Consider the following 25,802-nt stretch of genomic DNA (forward strand, 5'->3'; position numbering starts at 1 on the left):
CCAACGCACCTCGCGCACAGCTACCACCCATCTGTCCACGAAGGCTTGCGTATTGCTATAATGCTGAACATTTTTCAGTGGAGATTCCAGACTAAAACAGACTAGGAGGAAAGGCCTGACAATCTACATCTGAAAATCAGCCTGTAAAAAGCCTATGGATTTGTAAAAATGGTGTGGTGTCAGACCTCCTCCTCTAACTTCACGAGGAGGGAAGATAATCACCATCAATGTCAGACAGACATCTACCCTCCAACCTTTTTTTTTTACCAATTCTGCCACCAGCCATCCCTCCCATGGCACTCTCTACTTCTCTCCTGGGTTCCATAATTTATTGCAATGGCCATATAGAACGCACAGTCCATACTCAAGGTTATGGGGTTTATTAGGGGAGTAACAGGTTACAATTCAGGATCAGGACCAACTTGTAAGTAACAGGGACAACTCAGGATACAGTTCTTTGATCAAGGCAGCTTCTTTTTAGCTGCTGCCGCTAGGCCCTTGCTCTCAGCCTGGGCCCTGCTCCCAGTCTGGGCCTCTGCTTTTGGCCTGGGCCCTGCTTAGGCAAGTGTTACAAAGCTCTTTAGCTCACTGATAAGTGCCTGGAGGCTTCTCACACCACCAGGAAGCCTCCAGCCCGAAGGGCTCAGATCTCTCACCCCATGGGTCTACATGCCCACTGTAGGCACCTCGCCCCATGGGCTAGGAAGCCCACTGCACTGTCTTGCACCAGTCTCCTGGTTCTGCTGCTGCCATTTCCCTGCCGCTGAACTCTGCCTTGCTTGCTACCGTTTCTTGCCCTCTCATGCTGGCTCCAGCATTACAGCTGTCTGTCTCCTGGCTCTAGAAGGTTCTCAGCACAGAGACCCTGGGTCCAAAGAATGTGCTCCACTCCTGGCTCTTCTATCTTGATGATACTGAGGTCCTCCCTCTGCTCTGGAGCTGGCTTTCTTTTTAAGCCTAGTGATATGGTAAAACTGACCAATCCCCTTGTTAGGGTTCCATGCACCTTGTTTACACAACCCCAACCCTACAAGGGTGCCACGCACTTTATTTACATTTTAAGCAAGCTGCCCAATCCCCTGGGTGGGCCACAAGCATCTCATTTACATAGCTCCACTCAGTCACTTTGTAGGAGTTACACAACCGTGGCTAGAAGGGCCATAAAATAGCAATTCACTGCACCACAGGATCATGACGGTTCAATCCCAGATCATGGGGATGGCACAGGGCCAAGCAGCATTGTTTTGTTGTGTAGGGGGTCACCATGAGTCAGGCCAAATTGACGGCAGCTAACAACAAGGAGATTGTTTAGCAGCGTGAATGGGAGGGAAGGCTCAGGGGAAGGTGGGGAAGGAGGTCCTTCCCAATCCCTGTATATGGATTTAAAAAAATTCCTTCTGTAAGGGAAGGAGGTAAGAACTCTAGGATTCCACGCCTGGGCCTCTCTGGGAGGTTTGCCACCTCCTCCTCTGGACACAGGAGGGCAGGCTGGGCCCCGGGGAATATGCTCAGGCTGAGCACAGGATCAGGGGTCTCTAACTTTCCAGAGTGGCCATCCCATTCTTTGTTTGATGACGTACTCTTCCCAGGAGAACCCAGTATGTCACATCACCAACCCTGCAGCCATGATCTATTTGCCACAAGGAGTTCTACTTGGCGCACGTGCCTATAGGCGCTGATGGAAAACGTTTGTGCTTCTGGTCCACTAGGACCACAGCCATGAGGGTGTGCAGCTCGGTACAGCTGGGCCGCTGGGGAGTGACGTCCCTTGGTTGCTGTTAGGACCTTCACAGGAGCTGCTGTGTGCTCTCATCGCAGAATGGAATCGATCCTCACCAGGGCCCTGGGACTTGATACATCCGAGAACCCTGAAAGCAACAGAGCGATTTTAGCTTCTGTGAGATGAGCCCCTACTGTTTGGCCAAGCACAGTGAGATGGTCTATGTGCACTACCTCGGCTCCATAAGCAGTCAGCTCCCCATCCTATGGAGTGCGGTCAGAAGTCAGGACACTGGCCAAGGTGCACATGGAAGGAGCAGCTCCTGGATTCACATCTGGGGTCAGAGAGAACACCGAATCACATCCCCACCATTGCCGCCAACACACCGGAGACTGAGGCAGGACCCCCTGGAGATGGTAAGACTGGGAGCCCATTGGGGGGCACTCCCTGGCAGCCCATCCCCACTCTGGGGCCGTGTCACCAAAGCCTGCTCTGGCCTGCCATTGAGGAAGCCCCATTCATTCCCAAGCCCTCAGGGAAGACAGCTGGGGACTGCCCAGGTTCTGGCTCAGGCACTGACCTCATGCCACAACAGGACCCAGTTCACAGCCGAGAGAACCAGGCCCTGGGGCATCACTGAGGGTGAGCATGTGGCCCACCTCGATCGTCACACTGGTCAGACACGGTCGGTGCTAAGGGGGATGTTCTGGTTGGTGAGGCTCTCCTCTGGATGTCTGTCAGGCTTGGGAGGCTGTGACCCGCCTGGCAGCACTGCATGTCTCTGTACACAAGGGCCTTGGCTGTGGAGGTTGGGGTGCTTGATCTGGCTCTCAGGGAGATGCACATATGTGAATGCATGTCAGCATGCATGTATGTGCATGACTGCATGTGAGCATGAGTGTGCATGCACGCACGTGTGTGGGTGGGTGTGTGTGAGTATATGTGTGCACATGTGGGTTTGCACTGTGTGGTGTGTCTTGCATGTGCATTTGTTATAGGTTGAATTGTGTCCACCTAAAATATGTGTTGGAATCCTAACCCCTGTACCTGCAGAGTAATCCCAATTGGGAATAGGGTTTTCTTTGTTACATTAATAAGGTCATATCAGGGTGGGGTGTATTTTAAGCCAATCACTTTTGAGATATAAAAAGAGCAGATTTGGCACAGAAGCAAGGAAGCATAAATGGGGGAAAGATAGATGCCACGTGAAGATCACCAAGGAACAGAGAAATAGAAGCAGGAAAGAGAAAAGGACTTTCCTCCAGAGCTGACAGAGAGAGAACCATCCCTGAGAGCTGGCGCCCTGAATTTGGACTTCTAGCCTCCTAAACTGTGCAAAAATAAATTCGTTTGTTAAAGCCCCCCTGCTTGTGGCATTTCTGTTACAGCAGCTCTAGGGAACTAAGACAACATTGCATATGTATATGTGTGACACTGAGAGTGCACAACCCCTCTCACCCTTTTCCCAGGTCTGTGGCTCAATTGGCTTGCACCTGAAGATCCAGGTTCCCACAAGGTGAGGTTCCAGCCCTGCCCCCCAGGTCTACCTTCAACATCCCTGCTGAGCCCAGTCCGTCTGGCCAGCTGTCCTGCCCCTTGGACGGTCCTGAGCAGGCCTGCTGACCCCACCTGCCCCTCTCTTCCCAGCTAGGTTGGGCCTGTGCCCTGGATGGCCTGGAGGGAGCCTGCACCCCACCTGTAATGTGGCTATGCCTAAGTCACTGAAGGACAGGATCAGCCAGCTGGGCCTGCCCTCCTCGGGGCCCAGGTACAACTTCTTGGTCTTTTGGCATTTGCCAAGTTGCTTGACAAGCAACTTGTAAATCTGCAGGGGGTGATGTGTGCATCATGCTGGGACTGGCCTACCTCCCACGCCCGGTGCTCCCTGCCCACCCCCCTCTCCAGGTTCTCTATAGAGGCCCCTTCTCGCTTAGGAACAAAGCAAACTACTTAGGGCAGATGGGGCAGCCCTGCCTGGGCTTTAGCTTCTGTTCATTTGCTTGGCCCCAAGCTACTCCCCCCACTCAAGTTTCAAAAGCAACCTGCCCCATCACCCCCTCCTCAAGCTCCAGGGGAAAGGAGCCCAGACCGTTGCTACCACCCCCTGTCCTCCAGAGCACCTCCCCTGACCTTCAGTACTTTGGCCCAGACACCCAGGTAGTTGTGCTTGCTGAGATGGACCTTACCCTACTTTCCACGGATAACATGGGTGGGCAGCTAAACTCCACAAAGAAGGACTTGAAGGCCCTCAACAGGGCCTACTCTTCCGCACCCAGGCCCTGTGTGAAGGACAAGCCCATGACCTTGCTGACCCAGATGGTGACGGAGTCTTGGGCCTGCATGCGGAGCCACTTCTTGTTAGATGGGTCACTATGGAGAGATGGGAACCATGAGCCTTTCTTGGCTGTATCACCCAGAGTCCCAGGGAGGGGTCTAGTTGCTGAGGGAGAAGCAGTGAAGGCACCAGGGACAGGAGAGAGCCGTCCACCAGCTAGGTGCACTATAAGACCACAAGGAGGTAGAAAACAGCCTGGGAGTTCCTCAAAAGTTCAGATATGGAACTACCAAATGACCCAGCAATTCCAATCCATGGTATAGACCCAAAAGAACTGAAAGTAGGATGGCAAACGGATAGTGCACACCCATGTTCGCTACACATTATTCACAATAGCCAAAAGGTTGAGACAACACAAGTGTCCACCAACAGAGGAACTAACAATATGTGGTCCATCCATGCAATGGAATACTACTCAGCCATAAAGAGAAATGAAGTTCTGATATATGCTACAACCTGGATGAACCTCAAAAACATTATGCTGAGTGAAATAAGTAAGTCGGAAAAGGACAAATACTGTATGACCTCACTTACAGGAAGTAGGCAAATATATAGGGACCAAAGATTATTAGTGGTTATCAGGGGTGAGGGTGCTGGTGGAGTAGAGTCATTGCTTAGAGGGCTCTGAGCTTCTGTTAGTGGCAGCAGAAGGATTTGGAAAAAGAGTAGTGATGATTACACAAGATGATGAATGCAATCAATGTCACCAAATTGTATCTGTAAAATTGCTGAATGGGCAATTTTTTTTTTTTAATCACAGTGAAAATATACACAGCAAAACATATAGCAATTCAACAATTTCGACATGTACCATTCAGTGACATTAATTACATGCTTCCAGCAAATGTTTTGTTATATATATGCATTTTTCTGTTTTTGTCCCATGTATTTTCTTTGCATATGTGTAAAACATAATTGAGATCGGACTGTATAGACATACTTTTATACCTTACTTTTATCGCTTAACAATTTGCAGTAATCGTTTAGCTTTTGTTCAACAACTATTTATTGAGCACCTACTCTTTATCAGCATACAGATTGGATAGGTATGGTGAAAGAATACAACCCTGAAGCACACTTTTCCTGACTTTAAGCCAATCAGTATCCCGTTTTTCTGTCCGAATAACTGCCTCTTGGTCTATGTAAAGGTTCCTCATGAACACAATTAAGTCTTCTGGAATTCCCATTCTTCCCAACGTTATCCATAATTTTATATGATCCACACAGTCGAATGCCTTTACATAGTCAATAAAACACAGGTAAACATTTTTTAAACATCCTTCTGGTATTCTCTGCTTTCAGCCAGTATCCAACTGACATCAGCAATGATATCCCTGGTTCCACGTCCTCTTCTGAATCCGGCCTGAATTTCTGGCAGTTCCCTGTCGATATACTGCTGCAGCCATTTTTGAATGATCTTCAGCAAAATTTTGCTTGCGTGTGATATTAATGATATTGTTCTATAATTCCCACATTCGGTTGGATCACCCTTCTTGGGAATAGGCATAAATATGGATCTCTTCCAGTCAGTTGGCCAGGAAGCTGTCTTCCACATTTCTTGGCATAGACAAGTGAGCACCTCCAGCGCTGCATCTGTTTGTTGAAACATCTCAATTGATATTCCATCAATTTCTGGAGCCTTGTTTTTCGCCAATGCCTTCAGCACAGCTTGGACTTCTTCCTTCAGTACCATCGGTTCCTGATCGTAAGCTACCTCTTGAAATGTTTGAACATCGACTAATTCTTTTTGGTATAATGACTCTGTGTATTCTTTTCAACTTCTTTTGATGCTTCTTGGGTTGTTTAATATTTTCCCCCATAGAATCCTTCACTATTACAACTCAAGGCTTGAATTTTTTCTTCAGTTCTTTCAGCTCGAGAAACACTGAGCGTGTTCTTCCCTTTTGGTTTTCCATCTCCAGCTCTTTCCACATGTCATTATAATACTTTTTCTTTTTGTGCTGCCCTTTGAGATCTCCTGTTCAGTTCTTTTACTTCATCAATTCTTCCTTTTGCTTTAGCTGCTCGACATTCAAGAGTAAGTTTCAGAGTCTCCTCTGACATTCATCTCGGTCTTTTCTTTCTTTCCTGTCTTTTCAATTAGCTCTTGCTTTCTTCATGTATGATGTCCTTGATGTCATTCCACAATGAGACATCACAATTGGAGGAAGACTCATGAACAACCTGCGTTATGCAGATGACACAACCTTGCTTGCTGAAAGTGGAAAGGACTTGAAGCACTTACTGATGAAGATCAAAGACCACAGCCTTCAGTATGGATTACACCTCAACATAAAGAAAACAAAAATCCTCACAACTGGACCAATGAGTAACATCATGATAAATGGAGAAAAGATTGAAGTTGTCAAGGATTTTATTTTACTTGGATCCACAATCAACAGCCATGGATGCAGCAGTCAAGAAATCAAAAGACGCGTTGCACTGGGTAAATCTGCTGCAAAGGACCTCTTTAAAGTGTTGAAGAGCAAAGATGTCACCCTGAAGACTAAGGTGGGCCTGACCCAAGCCATGATATTTTTAATCGCATCATATGCGTGTGAAAGCTGGACAGTGAATAAGGAAGACCGAAGAAGAACTGACGCCTTTGAATTGTGGTGTTAGTGAAAAAGAATGATCAAATCTGTCTTGGAAGAAGTGCAACCAGAATGCTCCTTAGAAGCAAGGATGGCGAGACTGCGTCTTGCATACTTTGGACATGTTGTCAGGAGGGATCAGTCCATGGAGAAGGACATCATGCTTGGCCAAGTGCAGGGTCAGCGGAAAAGAGGAAGACCCTGGATGAGGTGGATTGATACAGTGGCTGCAAGGATGACCTCAAGCATAACGATTGTGAGGATGGTGCAGGACCGGGTAGTGTTTCGTTCTGTTGTGCATAGGGTCACTATGAGTCGGAACCAACTCGATGGAACCTAACAACAACAACTCTTTATCAGGTGCTATTCTAGCGACTGGGGTTACAGCATTGAACAAGGCAGGTAAGGGCCCTGCTCCCATGAACCTTACTTTGTAGTCGAGCAGGCAGGTAATAAACAGAGACACATCAATAAGTAACACATTTGTAAACAGTTACAAATATGAAAAAAAATTAAACAGGACAATGGGCTAGAGGTTGACACATTCCTTTTTTTTTTTTTTTTTAAATAACCCATGCTTGTGATTCGGGCTCTTCAGTTCCTTTAGGACTGACAGTATGATTTCTAGGCTTGTCAAAATTGCAATATTCTCTACATTTCCTATTTGATTAAACCAAGAGTTACATTTTTTGCTTAATTGTATTACATATCAATTTATATGTGGGGCTGCTAATTTGCAGCCTGTTATATATATTTTTACCACACACACACACAAAAGCAATAGTCAGGAGCTGCTGTGACCAGGGTTCCACCTTTCCACAATGAGGGCTCCATATCCAAGGAAGAAGCCTGGGGAGAACCCCTTTGCGTGCCTGATTCTGCTCCAAGCACATATGTTGGGCCTCACACCTGGAAGGAGAACCCTGTTCAGCATCTACTGGCCCACCCACCAGCTCAGCTGGCCTGAGTGTCAAAATTATTTTTTTTTAATTATTGTACTTTAGATGAAGGCTTGCAGAACAAACTGGGTTCTCCTTAAACAGTACACATATCATTTTGTGACATTGATTACCAAACCCAAGACATGTCAACACTCTCCGCTTTCGACCTTGGGTTCCTATTACCAGATTTCCATTCCCCTCGTGCCCTCTCGTCCTTGCCGCTGGGCTGGTGTGCCCCTTTAGTCTCCTATTGTTTTATGGGCCTGTCTAATCTTTGGCTGAAGGGTGAACTTCAGGAGTGACTTCATTACTGAGCTAAAAGGGGGTCCCGGGGCCATACTCTCGGGGTTTCTACAGTCTCTGTCAGACCAGTAAGTCTGTCTTTTTTTGTGAGTTAGAATTTTGTTCTACATTTTCTCCAGTCTCTGTCAGACCAGTAAGTCTGTCCTTTTTTGTGAGTTAGAATTTTGTTCTACATTTTCTCCAGCTCTGTCCGGGACCCTCTACTGTGATCCCTGTCAGAGCAGTCAGTGGTGGTAGCCAGGCACTATCTAGTTGTGTTGGAAAGAGTATCAGAACTTGTGTGCCCACCTGGTGTCAGCAGGACAGGCCACCCCCACCTCTACTAGTGCCATTGGTTTTCCGGGCCAGAGCATTGCAGGAAAACAGTCCATTGTATCCAACAGAAATGTCACCAGCATTACTGCTACAAGGAGGACTAAAAGGAAAAAATGTAGAGAAGAGATCTGCTAAGAAAAGCAGCTTGTTTTGCCAGTAGGTGCAAGGGAGGCGTGGTAGGGTTGAGTTCAGATTCCGGTGAACTGCAGTTGTTTTAATGAGCTCATGATAAAAACAGAGGGGATAGAGTTACCCCAGGAGGGAGTTTTAAGAGGCAGGAGGCCCCTGTGTTTCATATTTCATGAGCAAATGTCACGGCTGCAGGGGGAATCAAGCCTGATGTCATGGTCTCCAGGAGGACGTGTTAGGAGAGGAGGCCTGCCTGACTCAGGAATGGGTCAGATCTGCAGGCAAACCCATGAGGCCGCTGTGAACTCCAGGAGTGCCTCTGGGTCAACGTGCAAAGATGGCTAAAGAAGTGACCTCACTGTACCTGGTGCTAAGGTAATGCCAGACTTGTGTTTTGGCGGAAAAAGGTACTTTTTCTCTTCTCTGCCCTACAAAAATAAAAATGAGAGAGACAGATGATTAAAGTTTTGTGGATCTAACTTGTTAATTCTTTTGTCTGGCAGGGTTAACATTATCCTCAATTGTTGTTGTTGTTGTTAGGTTCCATGAAGTTGGTTCCGACTCATAGTGACCCTATGGCCCTGCACCATCCTTACAATCCTTGTTATGCTTGAGCTCATTGTTGCAGCCGCTGTGTCAATCCATCTCATTGAGGGGTTTCCTGTTTTTTTTTTTTGTTTTGTTTTTACCACTTTACCAAGCATAATGTCCTTCTCCAGGAACTAATACCTCCTGATAACATGTCCAAAGTACATGAGACAAAGGCTTGTCATCCTTGCTTCTAAGGAGCATTTTTGTTGTACTTCTTCCTAGACAGATTTGTTCATTCTGACAGCCCATGGTACATTCAATATTCTTTTCCAATACCACAATTCAAAGGCATGAATTCTTCTTCAATTTTCCGTATTCATTATCCAGCTTTCTCATGCACATGAGGCCATTGAAAATACCATGGATTTGGTCAGGCATACCTTGGTCTTCAAGGTGACATCTTTGTTTTTTAACACTTTGAAAGAAGTCTTTTGCAGCAGACTTGCCCCATGCAAAGTGTCATTTGGTTTCTCAACTGCTGCTTCCATGGGTGATGATTGCGCGTCCAAATAAAATGAAATCCTTGGCAACTTCAATCTTTTCTCCGTTTATCATGATGTTTCTTATTGGTCTAGTTGTGAGAGTTTTTATTTTCTTTATGTTGAGGTGTAATCCGTACTGAAGGCTGTAGTCTTTGATCGTCACTCAGCATATAGATTGATGCACACCTTTCCTGACTTTAAACCATGCAGTATCCCGTTGTTCTGTTTGAGTGACTGCCTTGATTAATGTACAGGTTCCTCATGAGCATGATTAAGTGTTCTGGAATTCCCATTCTTCTCAATGTTATTCATAATTTGTCATGATCCACACAGTCAAATGTATTTGCATAGTCAAACAGAGGTAAACATCTTTGTGGTATTCTCTGCTTTCAGCCAGGATCCATATGACATCAACAATGAAATCCTTGGTTCCATGTCCTTTTCTGAATCCAGATTGAATTTCGGGCAGTTCTCTGTCAATGTACTGCTACAGCCGCTTTTGAATGATTTTCAGCAAAATTTTACTTTTGTGTGATATTAATGATATTGTTCGATAATTGCCACATTGGTTGCATCATCTTTCTTGGGAATAGGCATAAATATGGATCCCTTCCAGTCAGTTGACCAAGTAGCTGTCTTCCAAATTTCTTGGCATAGACGAGTGATCACTTCCAGTGCTGCATCCATCTGTTGAAACATCTCAATTGGTATTCCATCAAATCCTAGAGCCTTGTTTTTTGCCAGTGCCTTAAGTACAGCTTGATCTCTTCCTTCCGTACCATTGATTCCTGTTCATACACTACCACCTGAAATGTTTCAATGTCGACCAATTCTTTTTGGCATAATGACTGTGTATTCCTTCCATCTTCTTTTGATGCTTCCTGCATCGTTTAATATACTCAGTTAGAACCAACCAGTTAGCAACTGAGCATGTTAATTGTTTGCACCACCTAGAACTCCTCAATTAGGACATAACTAGTTAACTCTTTAATGTTATACTCATTTAAGATGGAACTTGCCAATTATTTTACCTGGCAGAGTTAACACTCTACTCAATTAGAGCCAACCAACCAACCAGTTGAGAAGATGGCAAAGCTCGATAACATCAGTAAGAGCAAGGCCAGGGGCCAACTGCCGAACAGACCATCAACTGCTCATATGCAAATTCAAGTTGAAACTGAAGAAAATTAGAACAAGTCCACAAGAGCAAAAGTACAACCTTGAGTATATCCCACCTGAATTCAGAGACCATCTCAAGAATAGATTTGATGCATCGAACACTAGTGACTGAAGACCAGATGAATTGTGGAATGACATCAAGGACATCATACATGAAGAAAATAAGAGATCATTAAAAAGACAGGAAAGAAAGAAAAGACCAAAATGGATGTCAGAAGAGGCTCTGAAACTTGCTCTTGAATGTCAAGTAGCTAAAGTGAAAAGAAGAATTAATGAAGTAAAAGAGCTGAACAGAAGATTTCAAAAGGCGGCTTGAGAAGACAAAGTATTATGATGACATGTGCAAAGACCTGGAGATAGAAAACCAAAAGGAAAGAACACGTTCAACATTTCTCAAGCTGAAAGAACTGAAGAAAAAATTCAAGCCGTGAGTCACAATACTGAAGGATTCTACAGGGAAAATATTAAACAACACAGGAAGCATCGAAAGAAGATAGAAGGAATACACAGAGTCACTATACCAAAAAGAACTGGTCAATGCCCAACCGTTTCAGGAGGTAGCATATGATCATGAATCAATGGTACTGAAGGAGGAAGTCCAAACTGCACTTAAAAAAAAAAAAAAAACTTAAGGCATTGGCAAAAAACAAGGCTTCAGGAATTGATGGAATACCAACTGAGATGTTTCAACTAACGGATGCAGAGCTGAAAGTGATCACTCATCTATTCCAAGAAATTTGGAAGACAGCTACCTGGACAACTAACTGGAAGGGGTACACATTTATGCCTATTCCCAAGAAAGGTGATCTACCCGCATGCGGAAATTATCGAACAATACCATTAATATCACACGAAAGTAATATTTTGCTGAAAATCATTCAAGAGCAGCTGCAGCAGTACATTGACAGAGAACTGCCAGAAATTCAAGCTGGATTCAGAAGAGGATGTGGAACAAGGGATATCATTGTTGATGTCATATGGATCCTGGCTGAAAGCAGAGAATACCAGAAAGATGTGGATACTGTGTGTTTAAAGTTAGGAAACGTGTGTGTCAGGGTTGTATCCTTTCACCATACCTGTTTGATCTGTACGCTAAGCAAATAATCACAGAAGCTGGACTATATGAAGAAGAAGTGGGCATCAGGATTGGAGGAAGACTCATTGACAACCTGCATTATGAGGATAACACAACTTTGCTTGCTGAAAATGAAGAGGACTTACAGTACTTCTGATGAAGATCAAAGACCACAGCCTTCAGTATGGATTACACCTCAACATTAAGAAAACAAAAATCCTTGCAACTGAACTAATAAACAACATCATGATAAATGGAGAAAAAATTGAAGTTGTCAAGGATTTCATTTTGCTTGGATTCACAATCAACACCCATGGAACGAGCAGTCAAGAAATCAAAAGACTCATTGCATTAGCCAAGTCTATTGCAAAAGACCTCTTTAAAGTATTGAAAAGCAAAGATGTCACCTTTGAAGACTACAGTGCGTCTGACCCAAGCCAGGGTGTTTTCAACTGCCTCATATGCATGTGAAAGCTGGACCATGACTAAGGAAGAGCGAGGAAGAATTGACACCTTTGAATTGTGCTGTTGGTGAAGAATACTGACTATACCATGGACCGTCAAAAGAATGAACAAATCTGTCTAGGAAGAAGTTCAACCAGAATGCTCCTTAGAAGAAAGGATGGTGAGACTATGTCTCAAATGTTTTCCACATGTTTTCAGGAGAGACGAGTCCCTGAAGAAGAACACAAAGCTTGGTAAAGTGGAGAATCAGCGAAAAAGAGGAAAACGCTCAACGAGATGGAATGACACAGTGGCTGCAACAATGAACTCAAGCATAACAAGGACTGAGAGAATGGCACAGGACTAGGCAATGTTTCATTCTGTTGTACATAGGGTTGCTGTAAGTCAGAATGGATTTGAAGGCACCTAACAACAACAAGAACAACAGCCAACCAGTTACTGTGCGGTTGGCTCTGATTTATGGTGGCCCCATGTGTATCAGAGTAGAGCTGGGTTCCATAGGCTTTTCAATGGTTGATTTTTCAGAAGTAGACCACCAAGCCTTTCTTCCAAGGCACCTCTGGGTGGACTCAAACTTCCAGCCTTTTGGTTAGCAGCTGAGCACTTAATCATTTGCACTACCCAAAGACTTCTCAATTAAGGCATAACTTTTTATTATGATTAAAAAAAATTTTATTGTGCTTCAGGGGAAAGGTTACAGCACAAATTAGTTTCTCATTGAAAAATTTATACACAAATTGTTTTGTGCCATTGTTTGAAATTACCACAATGTGTCAGCACTCTCCACGTTTCCACCCTGGGTTTTCCTTATTTGTCCTGTTTTCCTGTCCCTTCCTGCCTTCTCGTCTTTGCCTTTGGGCACGTGTTTCCCCTTTGGTCTCATATACTTGACTGAAATAATAAGCACATTGTTCAGGTGTGTTATTGCTTGTTTTATGTTGTTGTTAGGTGTCATTGAGTTAGGTTTCATTCTGTTATAAAGAACGAAATACTGCCTGGTCCTGTGCCATCCTCTCAATCATTGCTATGTTTGTTTTATAGGCCTGTCTAATGGAAACCCTGGTGGCATAATGTTTAAGTGCTACAGCTGCTAAATAAAAGGTTGGCAGTTTGAATTCACCAGGTGCTCCTTGGAAGCTGTATGGGGTAGTTCTACTCTGTCCTATAGCGTCACTATGAGTTGGAGTTGATTCGATGGCAATGGGTTTAATCTTTAGAAGTGGACTTCAGGAGTGGCTTCGGTTCTGAGTTAGCAGGGTGTCCAGCGGTCATAGTCTTGGGGGTTCCTCCAGTCTCTGTCAGACCAGTAAGTCTGGTTCTTTTTTTGTGAATTTGAATTTTGTTGTACATTTTTCTCTCACTCTGTCCAGGACCCTCTATTGTGATCTTTGTCAGAGTGGTTGATGGTGGTAGTTGGACATCATCTAGTTCTTCTGGGCTCAGGCTGGTAGAGGCTCTGGTTCATGTGGTCCATTAGTCATTTGGACTAATATTTTCCTTGTACCTTTGGTTTTCTTCATTCTCCTTTGCTCCAGATGGATAGGACCGATAGATGCATCTTAGATAGCTGCTTGCAATACATGTATCTTAGATGGCTGCTTGCAAGCTTTTAAGACTTTGGTCTCTTCTCACCAAGGTAGGATGTAGAACATTTTCTTTATGAACTGTTATGCCAACTGACCTAGATGTTGCCCTAGACCATGGTCCTCAGCCCTCAGCCCCGGTAATTCAGTCCCTCAAGGTGTTTGGATGTGTCCAGGAAGCTCCTATGACTTTGCCTTGGTCATGTTGTGCTGAGTTCCTCTATATTGTGTGTTTTCTTTCCCTTCACCAAAGTTAACACTTGTCTACTATCTAGTTAGCGATTTTCGCTTCCAGTCTCTCCTCTCCTTCGTAAAGGTCAACGATGGCTTTTTCTGTGTGTAAACCTTTTCTTGAGTTTTTTTTTCCTTGAGTTTTTATAACGGGGTCTCATGCAATATTTATCCTTTTGTGATTGACTTATTTCACTCAGCATATTGCCGTCTAGATTCATCCGTGTTGTGAGATGTTCCATGAATTCATCATTATTTATCTCTGCATAGTGTTCCATCGTGGGTATGTACCATAATTTACCCATTCATCTGTTGATGGACACTTAGGTTGTTCCCATCTTTTTGCTATTGTGAATGAACGTGGATGTGCATGTGTCCAGTCATGTGATGGCTCTTATTTCTCTAGGTGTGGCATTGCTGGGTTGTACGGTATTTCTATTTCTAGCTTTTTAAGGAGGTGCCATCGAAAAGAAGATGAAAGGAATATACAGAATCACTGTACCAAAAAGAAATGGTTGACGTTCAACCATTTCAGGAGGTAGCATATGATCAAGAACTGATGGTATTGAAGAAAGAAGACCAAGCTGCACTGAAAGGAATGTTGAAAAACAAGCCTCCAGGAAATGACAGAATATCAATTGAGATGTTTCAACAAAGAGATGCAGCTCTGTAGATGCAGCTCTGTAGGTGCTCACTCATCTTGGTCAAGAAATTTGGAAGACAGTTTCCTGGCCAACCAACTGGAAGAGATTCATATTTATGCCTATTCCCCAGAAAGGTGTCACATGTAAGTAAAATTTTGCTGAAGATCATTCAAAAGTGACTGAAGCAGTACATCAACAGAGGACTGCCAGAAGCTCAAGCCAGATTCTAAAGAGGACATGGAATGATGGATATCATTGCTGATGTCAGGTGTATCTTGGCTGAAAGCAGAGAATACCAGGAAGACATTTACCTGTGTTTTATTGACTGTGCAAAAGCATTCGACTGTGTAGATCATGACAAATTATGGATAACATTGCAAAGAATAGGAATTCCAGAACACTTAATTGTGCTTATGAGAAATCTGTACTCAGATCAAGGGGCAGTCATTTGAACAGAACAAGGGGATACTGCATGGTTTAAAGTCAAGAAAGGTGTGTGTCAGGATTATATCCTTTCACCATATTTATTCAGCCTGTATGCTAAGCAAATAATTCTAGAAGCTGGGCTATATTTTTATGAAGAGGAACATGGCATTGAGATTGGAGGAAGACTCATTAACAACCTGCATATGCAGTTGACACAACCTTGCTTGCTGAAGTGAAGAAGACTTGAAGTACTTACTAAGGAAGATCAAAGACTACTACCAGCCTTCACTATGGATTACACCTCAATGTAAAGAAAACAAAAATTCTCATAACTGGACCAATAAGCAACATCATGATAAATGGAGAAGAGATTGAAGTTGTCAAGGACTTCATTTTACTTGGATCCACGATCAATGCCCATGGGAGTAGCAGTCAAGAAATCAACGTGTTGCATTAGGCAAATCTGCTACAAAAGACCTCTTTAAAGTGTTGAAAAGCAAAGATTCACTTTCAGGACTAAGGTGTGCCTCACCCAAGCCACGGGATTTCCAATCGCCTCATATGCAGGCAAAAGCTCAACAATGAATAAGGAAGACTGAAGAAGAATTGACGTCTTTGAATTACGGAGTTGGAGTAGAAGATTGAATATACCACGGACTGTCAGAGGAACAAATCTGTCTTGAAAGAAGTACAGCCAGAATGCTCCTTAGAAGCAAGGATTGCGAGACTTCATCTCTCGTACTTTGGACTTGTAATTAGGAGGGACGAGTTTCTGGAGAAAGACATCATACTTGGTAAAGTAGAGGGTCAGTGAAAAAGAGGAGGACCCTCAACCAGATGAATTGACACAGCGGCTGCAACAATGGGGTCAAGCATAACAATGATTGTGAGGATGGCAGTGTTTTCGTTCTGTCGTACGTAGGATTGCCATGAGTCAAAACTGACTCAACGGCACCTAACAACAACAACTATGGGTAATGATCTCAAGCGTTTCCTCATGTGTCTGTTAGCCACCTGAATGCCTTCTTTGGTGAACTGTCGGATTATTTGTCATTTTGTTGTTGAGGTATTGATGTATTCTACAGATTTCAGAGATTAGACCCTTATCAGATACGTTGTAGCCAAAATTTTTTTCCCCAATCTGCAGGTTCTCTTTTTACTCTTTTGGTGAAGTCTTTTTTTTTTTTTTTTTTAATGTGTTTCAGGTGAAAGTTTACCGAGTAAACTAGCTTCTCACTAAACAATCAATTTGCAAATTATTTTATGACATTGGTTGCCAACCCAGTGATGTGTTAACATCCTCCCCTTCTCCACCCTGGGTTCCCTGTTTCCATTCTTCCGGTTTTCCTCCCCTTCCTTACTTCTTATCTTTGCTTTTGGGCTAGTGTGCCCATTTAGTCTCATATACATGATTGAACTACAAAGCACGTTCCACAAGTGTGTTTTCGTTTGCCCGTTAGACCTGTCCAATGTTTGGCTGAAGGGTAAACCTCAGGAGTGGGTTCAATACTAGGGTGTCCAGGGGCCATACTCTTGGGGTTTCTCCAGTCTCTGTCAGACCAGCAAGTCTGGTCTTTCTTTCTTTTTTGTGTGTGAATTTGAATTTGTTCTACATTTTCTCCTGCTTTGTCCAGGACCCTCTATTGTGATCCCTGTCAGAGCAGCCGACTGTGGTAGCCAGGCACCATCTAGTTGTTCTGGGCTCAAACTGGTGGAGGTCGTGGTAGCTGTGGTTCATTAGTCCTTTGGACTAATCTTTCTCTTGTCTTTGTTTTCTTCATTCTCTTCTGCTAGAGCCGAGATGGGACCAGTAGATGTATCTTAGATGGCCACTCCCAGCCTTTTAAGACACCAGACGCTACTCACCACAGTCAGATGTAGGACATTTTCTTTATAAGCTATGTTATGCCAATTGAGCTAGATGTCCTCTGAAACCATGGTGTCCAGCCCTCAACCCAGTAACCCGGTTCCTCAGGGAGTTTGGATGCATCTGTGAAGCCTTTATGACTTTCCTTGGTCAAGTTGGCTAACTTCCTCAAGTATTGTGTACTGTCTTACTCTTCAGCAAAATTGCCACTTATTTGTCTAGTTAGTGTTCTTCCCTCTCCACCCCTCCCCTCCCTCATAACCATCAAAGCTTGTTTTTTTGTGTGTGTAAACCTTTTCATGAATTTTTATAATAGTGGTCTCATACAGTATTTGTCCTTTTGTGATTGACTGATTTCACTGAGCATAATGCTCTCCAGGTTCACCCATGTTGTGAGCTATTTCACAGATTCATCATTATTCTTCATTGTTGCTTAGTATTCCATTGTGTGTATGTACCATAGTCTGTTTATCCTTTCATCTGTTGATGGGCACTGAGGTTGTTTCTATCTTTTTGCTGTTGTGGGTAATGCTGCAATGAACATGGGTGTCCATGTCTATTCACATGACAGCTCTTATTTCTCCAGGGTATATTCCTAGGAGTAGGATTACTGGATCATATGGTATTTATATTTCTAGCTTTTTAAGGAAGTTCCATATTGTTTTCTAAAATGGCTGCACCATTTTGCATTCCCACCAGCAGTGCATAAGAATTCCAATCTCCCTGCAACCTCTCCAGCATTTCTGTTTTTTGATCTCTGCCAATAATGTTGGGGTGAAATGGTATCTCATTGTAGTTTTGATTTGCATTTCCCTAATGGCTAACGATCGTGAGAATTTCCTTACGTGTCTGTTAGCCACCTGAATGTCTTCTTTGGTGAAACGTCTGTTCATATCCTTTGCACATTTAAAAAAATTTTTTTATGGTGCTTTAAGTGAAAGTTTACAAATCAAGTCAGTCTCTTATACAAAAATTTATACACACCTTGCTATATACTCCTTACTGCTCTCCCCCTAATGAGACACTACACTCCTTCCCTCCGTTCTCTCTTTTCTAGGCCATTCGGCCAGCTTCTGATCCCCTCCACCCTCCCGTCTCCCCTCCAGACAGGAGATGCCAACATAGTCCCATATGTATACTTGATCCAAGAAGCTCATGCTGCACCAGTATCATTTTCTATCCCATTGTCCAGACCAATCCCTGTCTGAGGAGTTGGCTTTGGGAATGGTTCTTGTCTTGGGCTAACAGAAGGTCTGGGGACCGTGACTAGCGGGGTGTTTCTAGTCTCAGTCAGACCATTAAGTCTGGTCTTTTTATGAGAATTTGAGGTCTGCATCCCACTGCTCTCCTGCTCCCTCAGGGGTTCTCTGTTCTCTCTCAGAGAAGTCATCAGTTGTAGCCAGGCACCATCTGGTTCTTCTGGTCTCAGGCTGATGTAGGCTCTGGTTTATGGGTGCTTTCTGTCTCTTAGACTCATAATTACCTTGTGTCTTTGGTGTTCTTCATTCTCCTTTGTTCCAGGTGGGTTGAGACCAATTGATACATCTTAGATGGCTGCTTGCTAGCATTTAAGACCCCAGACGCCACTCTCCAAAGTGGGAAGCAGAATGTTATCTTAACAGATTTTATTATGCCAATTGACTTAGATGTCACCTGAAACCATGGTCCCCAAACCCCCACCCCTGCTACATTGGCCTTCGAAGTATTCAGTTTATCCAGGAAACTTCTTTGCTTTTGGTTTAGTCCAGTTGCACTGACCTCTCCTGTACCACATGTTGTCTTTCTCTTCACCTAAAATAGTTCTTATCTACTATCTAACTAGTGAAAACCCCTCTCTCTCCCTCCCTCCCTTCCCCATCTCGTAACCATCAAAGAATATTCTCTTCTCTGTTTAAACTATTTCCCAAGCTCTTAAAATAGTGGTCTTATACAACATTTGTCCTTTTGCAACTGACTAATTTCACTCACCATAATGCCTTCCAGATTCCTCCCTGTTATGAGATATTTCATGGATTCATCATTGTTCTTCATCAGTGCACAGTATTCCATTGTGTGAATATGCCATAATTTATTTATCCATTCATCCACTGATGGGCACGTTGGTTGCTTCCATCTTTTTGCTGTTGTAAACAGTGCTGCAATGAACATGGATGTGCATAAATCTGTTCATGTAAAGGCCCTTGTTTCTCCAAGAAGTGGGATTACTGGATCATATGGTAGTTCTATTTTTAGCTTTTTAAGGAAGCACCAAATTGATTTCCAAAGTGGTTGTACCATTTTACATTCCCACCAGAGGTGTATTAAGTGCTCCAGTCTCTCCAACACTTATTATTTTTGTGTTTTTTGGATTGATGCCAGCCTTGTTGGAGTGAGATGGAATCTCATTGTAGTTTTGATTTGCATTTCTCTAGTGGCTAATGATCCTGAGCATTTCCTCATGTATCTGTTCGCCGCCTGAATGTCTTCTTTAATGAAGTGCCTGTTCATATCTTTTGCCCATTTTTAAAAATATAATTTTTATTGTGGCAAGCTTGATTATAATATGTCTTGGTGACTTTCTTTTAAAATCTACCTTATGTGGAGTTTGATGAGCATCTTGGATAGATGTCTTCTCATCTTTCACGCTATCAGGAGTGTTTTCTGCCAACAAATCTTCAACAATTCTCTCTGTATTTCCCATTATGCCTCTCTGGTACTCCAGTCACTCACAGGTTATTTCTCTTGATAGAGTCCCACAAGATTCTTAAGGTTTCTTCATTTTTAAAAACTCTTTTATCTGATTTTTCTTCAAATATATTGGTGCCAAGTTCTTTATCTTCAAGTTCACCAACTCTGGCTTCCACTTGCTTGATTCTACTCCTCTGACTTTCTATCGAGTTGTCTAATTCTGTAATTTTATTGTTAATCTTCTGAACTTCTGATTGCTGTCTTTCCGTGGATTCTTGCAGCTTATTAAATCTTTCATTATGTTCTTGAATAATCTTTTTAATTTCTTCAACTGTTTTATCTGTGTGTTGTTTGGCTTGTCCTGATCTCCTTTCTGATGTCTTGAAGGGCACTGTATATTAATCTTTTGTATTCTGCATCTGGTAATTCCAGGAAGGCACTTTCATCTAGAAGATCCCTTGATTCTTTGTTTTGAGGGCTTGTTGAAGCGATCATGGTCTCTTTCTTTGTGATTTGTTATTGACTGTTGTCTGAGCCATCTATAAGTTATTGTATTGATTTTATGTTTGTTTACTGTACCCTAGCTTCTTGCTTTGTTTTGTTTTGGTATGCCCAAATGGGTTACTTGAGTTATCTAGCTTGATTATCTTTTGCCTTTGAATCTCTGATGTCCTGTCACCGGATGGTAGAGCTGTTATCAGGTACATCAGTCTAGGAGTCCATTCACTTTTCTTGTATGGGTTCAGCTCAGGTGTCCAGGTAGCTGGTCATCAAGTGGGTGGTACAGGCTCTGTTCTACAGTCCTAGAGAGGCAGGGGTGATAGGTGTAGATACCAGTATCTGATTGGAGCAAAGGGTCATTCTCTGAGAATTGTCCCCCAAGTGACTCTGAGGAAAGCACGTCCCTCTTCCCTAGAGCAAATATGTGGGTGCATTCTACAGACAGACCATAGACACCCAATGTTTTTGTTTGTAAGGACTGTGAGGTACTAGTGATCCTTGGACCCCTGTCGCGGGTGGCTGGGTGACCTGAGTGGAGCCACCAGTCCTTAGGCCCCTTATGTGGGTAGGTGAGGACCCTGTTTAATGGGCAAAGTGGTGTCAATCATCAAACACCCACCTCTCCACCACATAGCTGAAACAGTTGCAGTCTGCCAACCAAGGCCTATTTTCATGAAATAGGCCCTCACAGATCCATGCAGGGGGAAAGGTATTCAAAGTCCATGGACCATTTATGCCTGGACAGGAGCTTCTTCCGCCCGGAGCTCTCCAGGTTGGTGGAGCTGGCAAATTATCTTTACCCTCCAATTGTGAATTTATTACTTCTCCAAGGCCGGGAGGATAGCTCCAGGCACTCAACAGGCTCTCAGGCCCAGGGAAATCAACAGCCTCTGAAGCCGGCAGGGGGCATGGTAAAATATGCACAAGTACTTAGCTTTTGCCGAAAGCGCCATTCTTCTCTGGTTCCGGTGGCGTGAGTAGCCTGTGTGGTTGGCTGCGTCTACCTGAGGAAACTGTGGCTGAACACTACTACCAGCTGCCACAGCCACTCCTGGGAGTGGTACCTGAGGGATCCCAGCAATTCAGGTCCGGCAACTCCTCTCTGCTTCTGAACCGACTCTCCCACCCTCTGCCGCTCAGTCTGTTTTCTAACTTTGCTTTTGATGTTCAGGACTCCTAGCTTGGATCTTTGTTGTAAGAGGGATTGCCAGAAGCATCTGGCTATTCCACCATCTTGGCCCCGCCTCCTTTGCACATTTTTTAATTGGATGATTTGTCTTTTTGTTGTTGATGAGTTGCAGTATCTTGTAGATTTTAGAGATTAGACCCTTATTGGATATGTCGCAGCCAAAATTTTTTTCCCAGCCTGTAGGTTGTCTTTTTGCATTTTTGAAGTCTTTTGATGAGCACAGGTGTTTGATTTTTAGGCGCTCCCAATTATCTAGCTTCTCTTCTGGTGTTTGTGCATTGTTAGTTATGTTTTGTATTCTGTTTATGCCATATATTAGACCTCCTAGCATTGTCCCTATTTTTTCTTCCATGATTTTTATCATTTAGATTTTATATTTAGGTCTTTGATCCATTTTGAGTTTATTTTTGTACATGGTGTGAGGTACAGGTCTTGTTTCATTTATTTGCAGATGGATATCCAGTTATGCCAGCACCATTTGTTAAAGAGACTGTCTTTTCTCCATTTAACAGACTTTGGGTCTTTGTCAAATATCAGCTGCTCATATGTGGATGGATTTATGTCTGGATTCTCTATTCTGTTCCATTGATCTAAGTATCTGTTGTTGTACCAGTACCAGGGTGTTTTGACTACTATGGTGTTATAATATGTTCTAAAATCAAGCAGTGTGAGGCCTCCCACTTTGTTCTTCTTTTTCTATAATGTTTTACTCATCCGAAGCCTCTTTCCCTTCCATATGTAGTTGGTGATTTGTTTCTCCATTTCATTAAAAAATGTCATTGGAATTTGTATCAGGATTGCATTTTATCTATAGATCACTTTGTGTTGAGTCTTCCTATCCATGAGCAAGGTATGTTTTTCCACTTATGTTGATCTCTTACGGTTTCTTGCAGTAGCGCTTTGTAGTTTTCTCCATATAAGTCTTTTACATCTCTGGTTAGATTTATTCCTAAGTATTTTGTCTTCTTGGGGGCTGTTCTAAATGGTTTCGATTTGGTGATTCCTCTTCGACATTCTGTTTGTTGGTGTAGAGGAATTCAACTGATTTTTGTATGTTTATCTTATATCCTGTTACTCTGCTGAACTCTTTTATTTAGTTTCAGTAGTTTTCTTGAGGATTCTTCAGGGTTTTCTGAGTATAAGATCATGTCATCTGCAAATAGAGATACTTTTACTTCTTCCTTACCAATTTGGGTGTGCTTTATTTCTTTATCTAGCCTGTTTGCTCTGGTTAGGACCTCCAGTCCAATATTGAATAAAGAGTGGTGATAAAGGGCATTCTTGTCTGGTTCCCATTCTCAAAAAGAATGCTTTCAGACTCTCTCCATTTAGGATGATGTTGGCTGTTGACTTTGTATAAATGCCCTTTATTATGCTGGGGAATTTCCCTTCTATTCCTATTTTGCTGAGAGTTTTTGTTATGAATGGGTGTTGAACTTTGTCAAATGCCTTTTCTACATCAATTGATAAGATCATGTGGTTCTTGTCTTTTGTTTTATTTATGTGATGTATTACATTAATTGTTTTTCCAATGTTGAACCACCCCTGCATACCTGGTATAAATCCCACTTGGTCATGGTGAATTATTTTTTTGATATATTGTTGAATTCTATTGGCTAGAATTTTGTTGAGGATTTTTATGTCTATGTTCATGAGGGACATTTGGCCGTAGTTTCCTTTTTTTGTGGTATCTTTACCTGGTGTTTAGTATCAGGGATATGCTGACTTCCTAGAATTAGTTTGGGAGTATTCCATCCTTTTCTGTGCTCTGAAATACCATCAATAGTAGTGGTGATGACTCTTCTCTGAAAGTTTGGTAGAATTCTCCAGTGAAGCCATCTGGGCCAGGGCTTTTTTTTTTGTTTGTTTGGAGTTTTTTTGATTACCTTTTCGATCTCTTCTTTTGTTATAGGTTTATTTAGTTGTTCTGCCTCTGTGTTAGTTTAGGTAGGTACTATGTTTCTAGAAGTTTATCCATTTCCTCTGAACCCACCCACTGCCGTTGAGTCGATTCCAACTCATAGCGACCCTATAGGACAGAGTAGAACTGCCCTGTAGAGTTTCCAAGGAGGACCTTGTGGATTCAAACTGCCGACCTTTTGGTTAGCAGCTGTAGCACTTAACCAGTATGCCACCAGGGTTTCCACATCTCCTCTAGGTTTTCAAATTTGTTGGAGTACAATTTTTCATAGTAATCTGTTATGATTCTTTCAATTTCAGTTGGGTCTGTTGTGTTATCGCCCATTTCATTTCTTATTTGTGTTATTTGTTTCCTCTCCTATTTGTCTTTTGTCAGTTTGGCCAATGGTTTATCGATTTTGTTGATCTAAAGAACCAGCTTTTGGTCTTGTTATCTCTTTCAATTGTTTTTCTATCCTCAATTTCATTTAATTCTGCTCTAATTTTTATTGTTTGCTTTTTCTGGTGCCGAGGGCTTCTTTCACTGGGTTAACATTTTGATTTTGGTCTTTTCTTCTTTCTGGATGTGTGCATTTATTGCTATAAATTGACCTATGAGCACTGCTTTTGCTGTGTCCCAAAGGTTCTGGTAGGATGTTTTCATGGATTGAATTGTGTCCCCCCAAAATATCTGTCAACTTGGCTAGGTCATGACTTCCTTATATGATTGTATGATTCTCTACCTTTAAAAAAAAAATTAGTTTATTTATTGTGCTTTAAGTGAAAGTTTATAAATCAAGTCACTCTCATACAAAAAGTTATACATACCTTGCTATGTACTCCTAGCTGCTTTCCCCCTAATAAGACAGCACTTTCCTTCTCTTCACCTTATATTCCCATTCGACCAGCTCCTGTCCCCTCTTCCTTCTCATCTCCCCTCCAGATAGGAGTAGCCCATATAGTCTCATGTGTCTACTTGAGCCATGAAGCTCACTCCTCACCCGTAGCACTATCTATCTTATAGTCCAGTCCAATCCCTGTCTGAAGAATTGGCTTTGGGAATGGTTCCAATCTTGGGTTAACAAAAGTTCCAGGGACCATGACCTCCAGGGTCCCTCTAGTCTCAGTCAGACCATTAAGCCTGGTCTTTTCATAAGAATTTGAGATCTGCATCCCACTGTTCTGCTCCAACAGGGATTCTCTGTTGTGTTCCTTGTCAGGGCAGTCATCAGTGGTAGCTGGGCACAATCTAGTTCTTCCAGTCTCAGCCTGATAGAGTCTCTGGTTTATGTGGCTCTTTCTGTCGCTTGGGCTCATCTTTACCATATGTCTTTGGTGTTCTTCATTTTCCTTTGCTCCAGGTGGGTTGAGACCAGTTAATGAATTTTAGATGGCCACTTGCTAGCTTTTAAGACCCAAGTCATCGTCTACCATTTTATCTTCTGATGTGATTTCCCTATGTGTTGTAAATCCTATCACTTGATGCAATAAGATGGATTAGTGGCAGTTATATTGATGAGGTCTACTAGATTAGATAGTGTCTTAAGCCAATCTCCTTTGAGATATAAAAGAGAGAAGTGAGCAGATAGACAGGTGTACCTCATACCAGCAAGAAAGCAGCACCAGGAGCAGAGCACATCCTTTGGACCTGAGCTTCCAGTGCTAAGATGTTCCTAGACTAAGAGAAGACTGATGACAAGGACCTCCTCTAGAGCCTACAGTGAGAGAAAGCATTCTCTGGGAGTTGAAGTCCTGAATTTGGACTTGTAGCCTACCAGACAGTGAGAGAATAAATTTCTCTTTGTTAAAGCCATGCACTTGTGGTATTTCTGTTATAGCAGCCCTAGATGACTAAGACAGATGTATTTTCATTCTCGTTTGATTCTATGAATTTCTTTATTCCATCCTTCATGTCTTCTATAACCCAGTCTTTTTTGAGCAGGATATTGTTCAGTTTCCAAGCGTTTGATTTCTTTTCCCTGCTGTTTCTGTTATTGACTTCTACTTTTATGGCTTTATGGTCAGAAAAGATGCTTTGTAATATTTCAATGCTTTGGATTCTGTTAAGGCTTGCTTTGTAGCCTAATATGTGGTCTATTCTGGAGAATGTTTCATGTGCGTTGGAAAAGAACATATACTTGGCTGCTGTTGAAAGCAGTGTTCTGTTTATGTCTATGAGTTCATGTTGGTTGATTGTGGCATTTAAATTTTCCATGTCTTTATTGAGCTTTGTTCTGGATGTTCTGTCCTTCACTGAAAGTGCTGTGTTGAAGTCTCCAACTATTATGGTGGAGCTGTCTGTCACTCTTTTCAATGTTGTTAGAGTTTGTTTTATGTATTTTGGGGTCCTGTCATTGGGTGCATAAATATTTATTATGGTTATATCCTCCTCGTGTATTGACCCTTTTTAATCATTGTATAGTGTCCTTCCTTATCTTTTGTGGTGGATTTTACTCTTTTTTCATTGTTTGCTTTATATACTTTTTTCCATTCTTTGAGTTTCAGTTTATTTGTGTCTTTAATTCTAAGGTGTGTCTCTTGCAGGCAGCATATAGGCAGATCTTTTTTTTTTTTTTTAATCCATTCTGCCAGTCTCTGTCTCTTTATTGGTGCATTTAGTCCATTTACATTCAGTGTAATTATTGATGGGGATTTAGTGCTGTCAT

The 25,802-nt window shown here is 42.7% G+C and overlaps 1 long non-coding RNA gene across 1 annotated transcript in view; it reads right to left on the reverse strand.

The window, feature by feature from the left end:
* Positions 1-245: 245 nt before the first annotated feature.
* The window catches only part of LOC126072334 (uncharacterized), a 38,424-nt gene continuing 12,867 nt past the window's right edge, over positions 246-25,802 (reverse strand). Inside the window, exons 2-3 of the long non-coding RNA XR_007516490.1 lie at positions 1,954-2,054; positions 246-1,868 (exon numbers count right to left, since the gene is read on the reverse strand). This is a non-coding gene — a long non-coding RNA (uncharacterized LOC126072334). The remainder of the gene's footprint in view (positions 1,869-1,953; positions 2,055-25,802) is intronic.

Source organism: Elephas maximus, chromosome 3 (genome assembly GCF_024166365.1).
Source record: "Elephas maximus indicus isolate mEleMax1 chromosome 3, mEleMax1 primary haplotype, whole genome shotgun sequence".
Lineage (NCBI taxonomy): Eukaryota > Metazoa > Chordata > Mammalia > Proboscidea > Elephantidae > Elephas > Elephas maximus.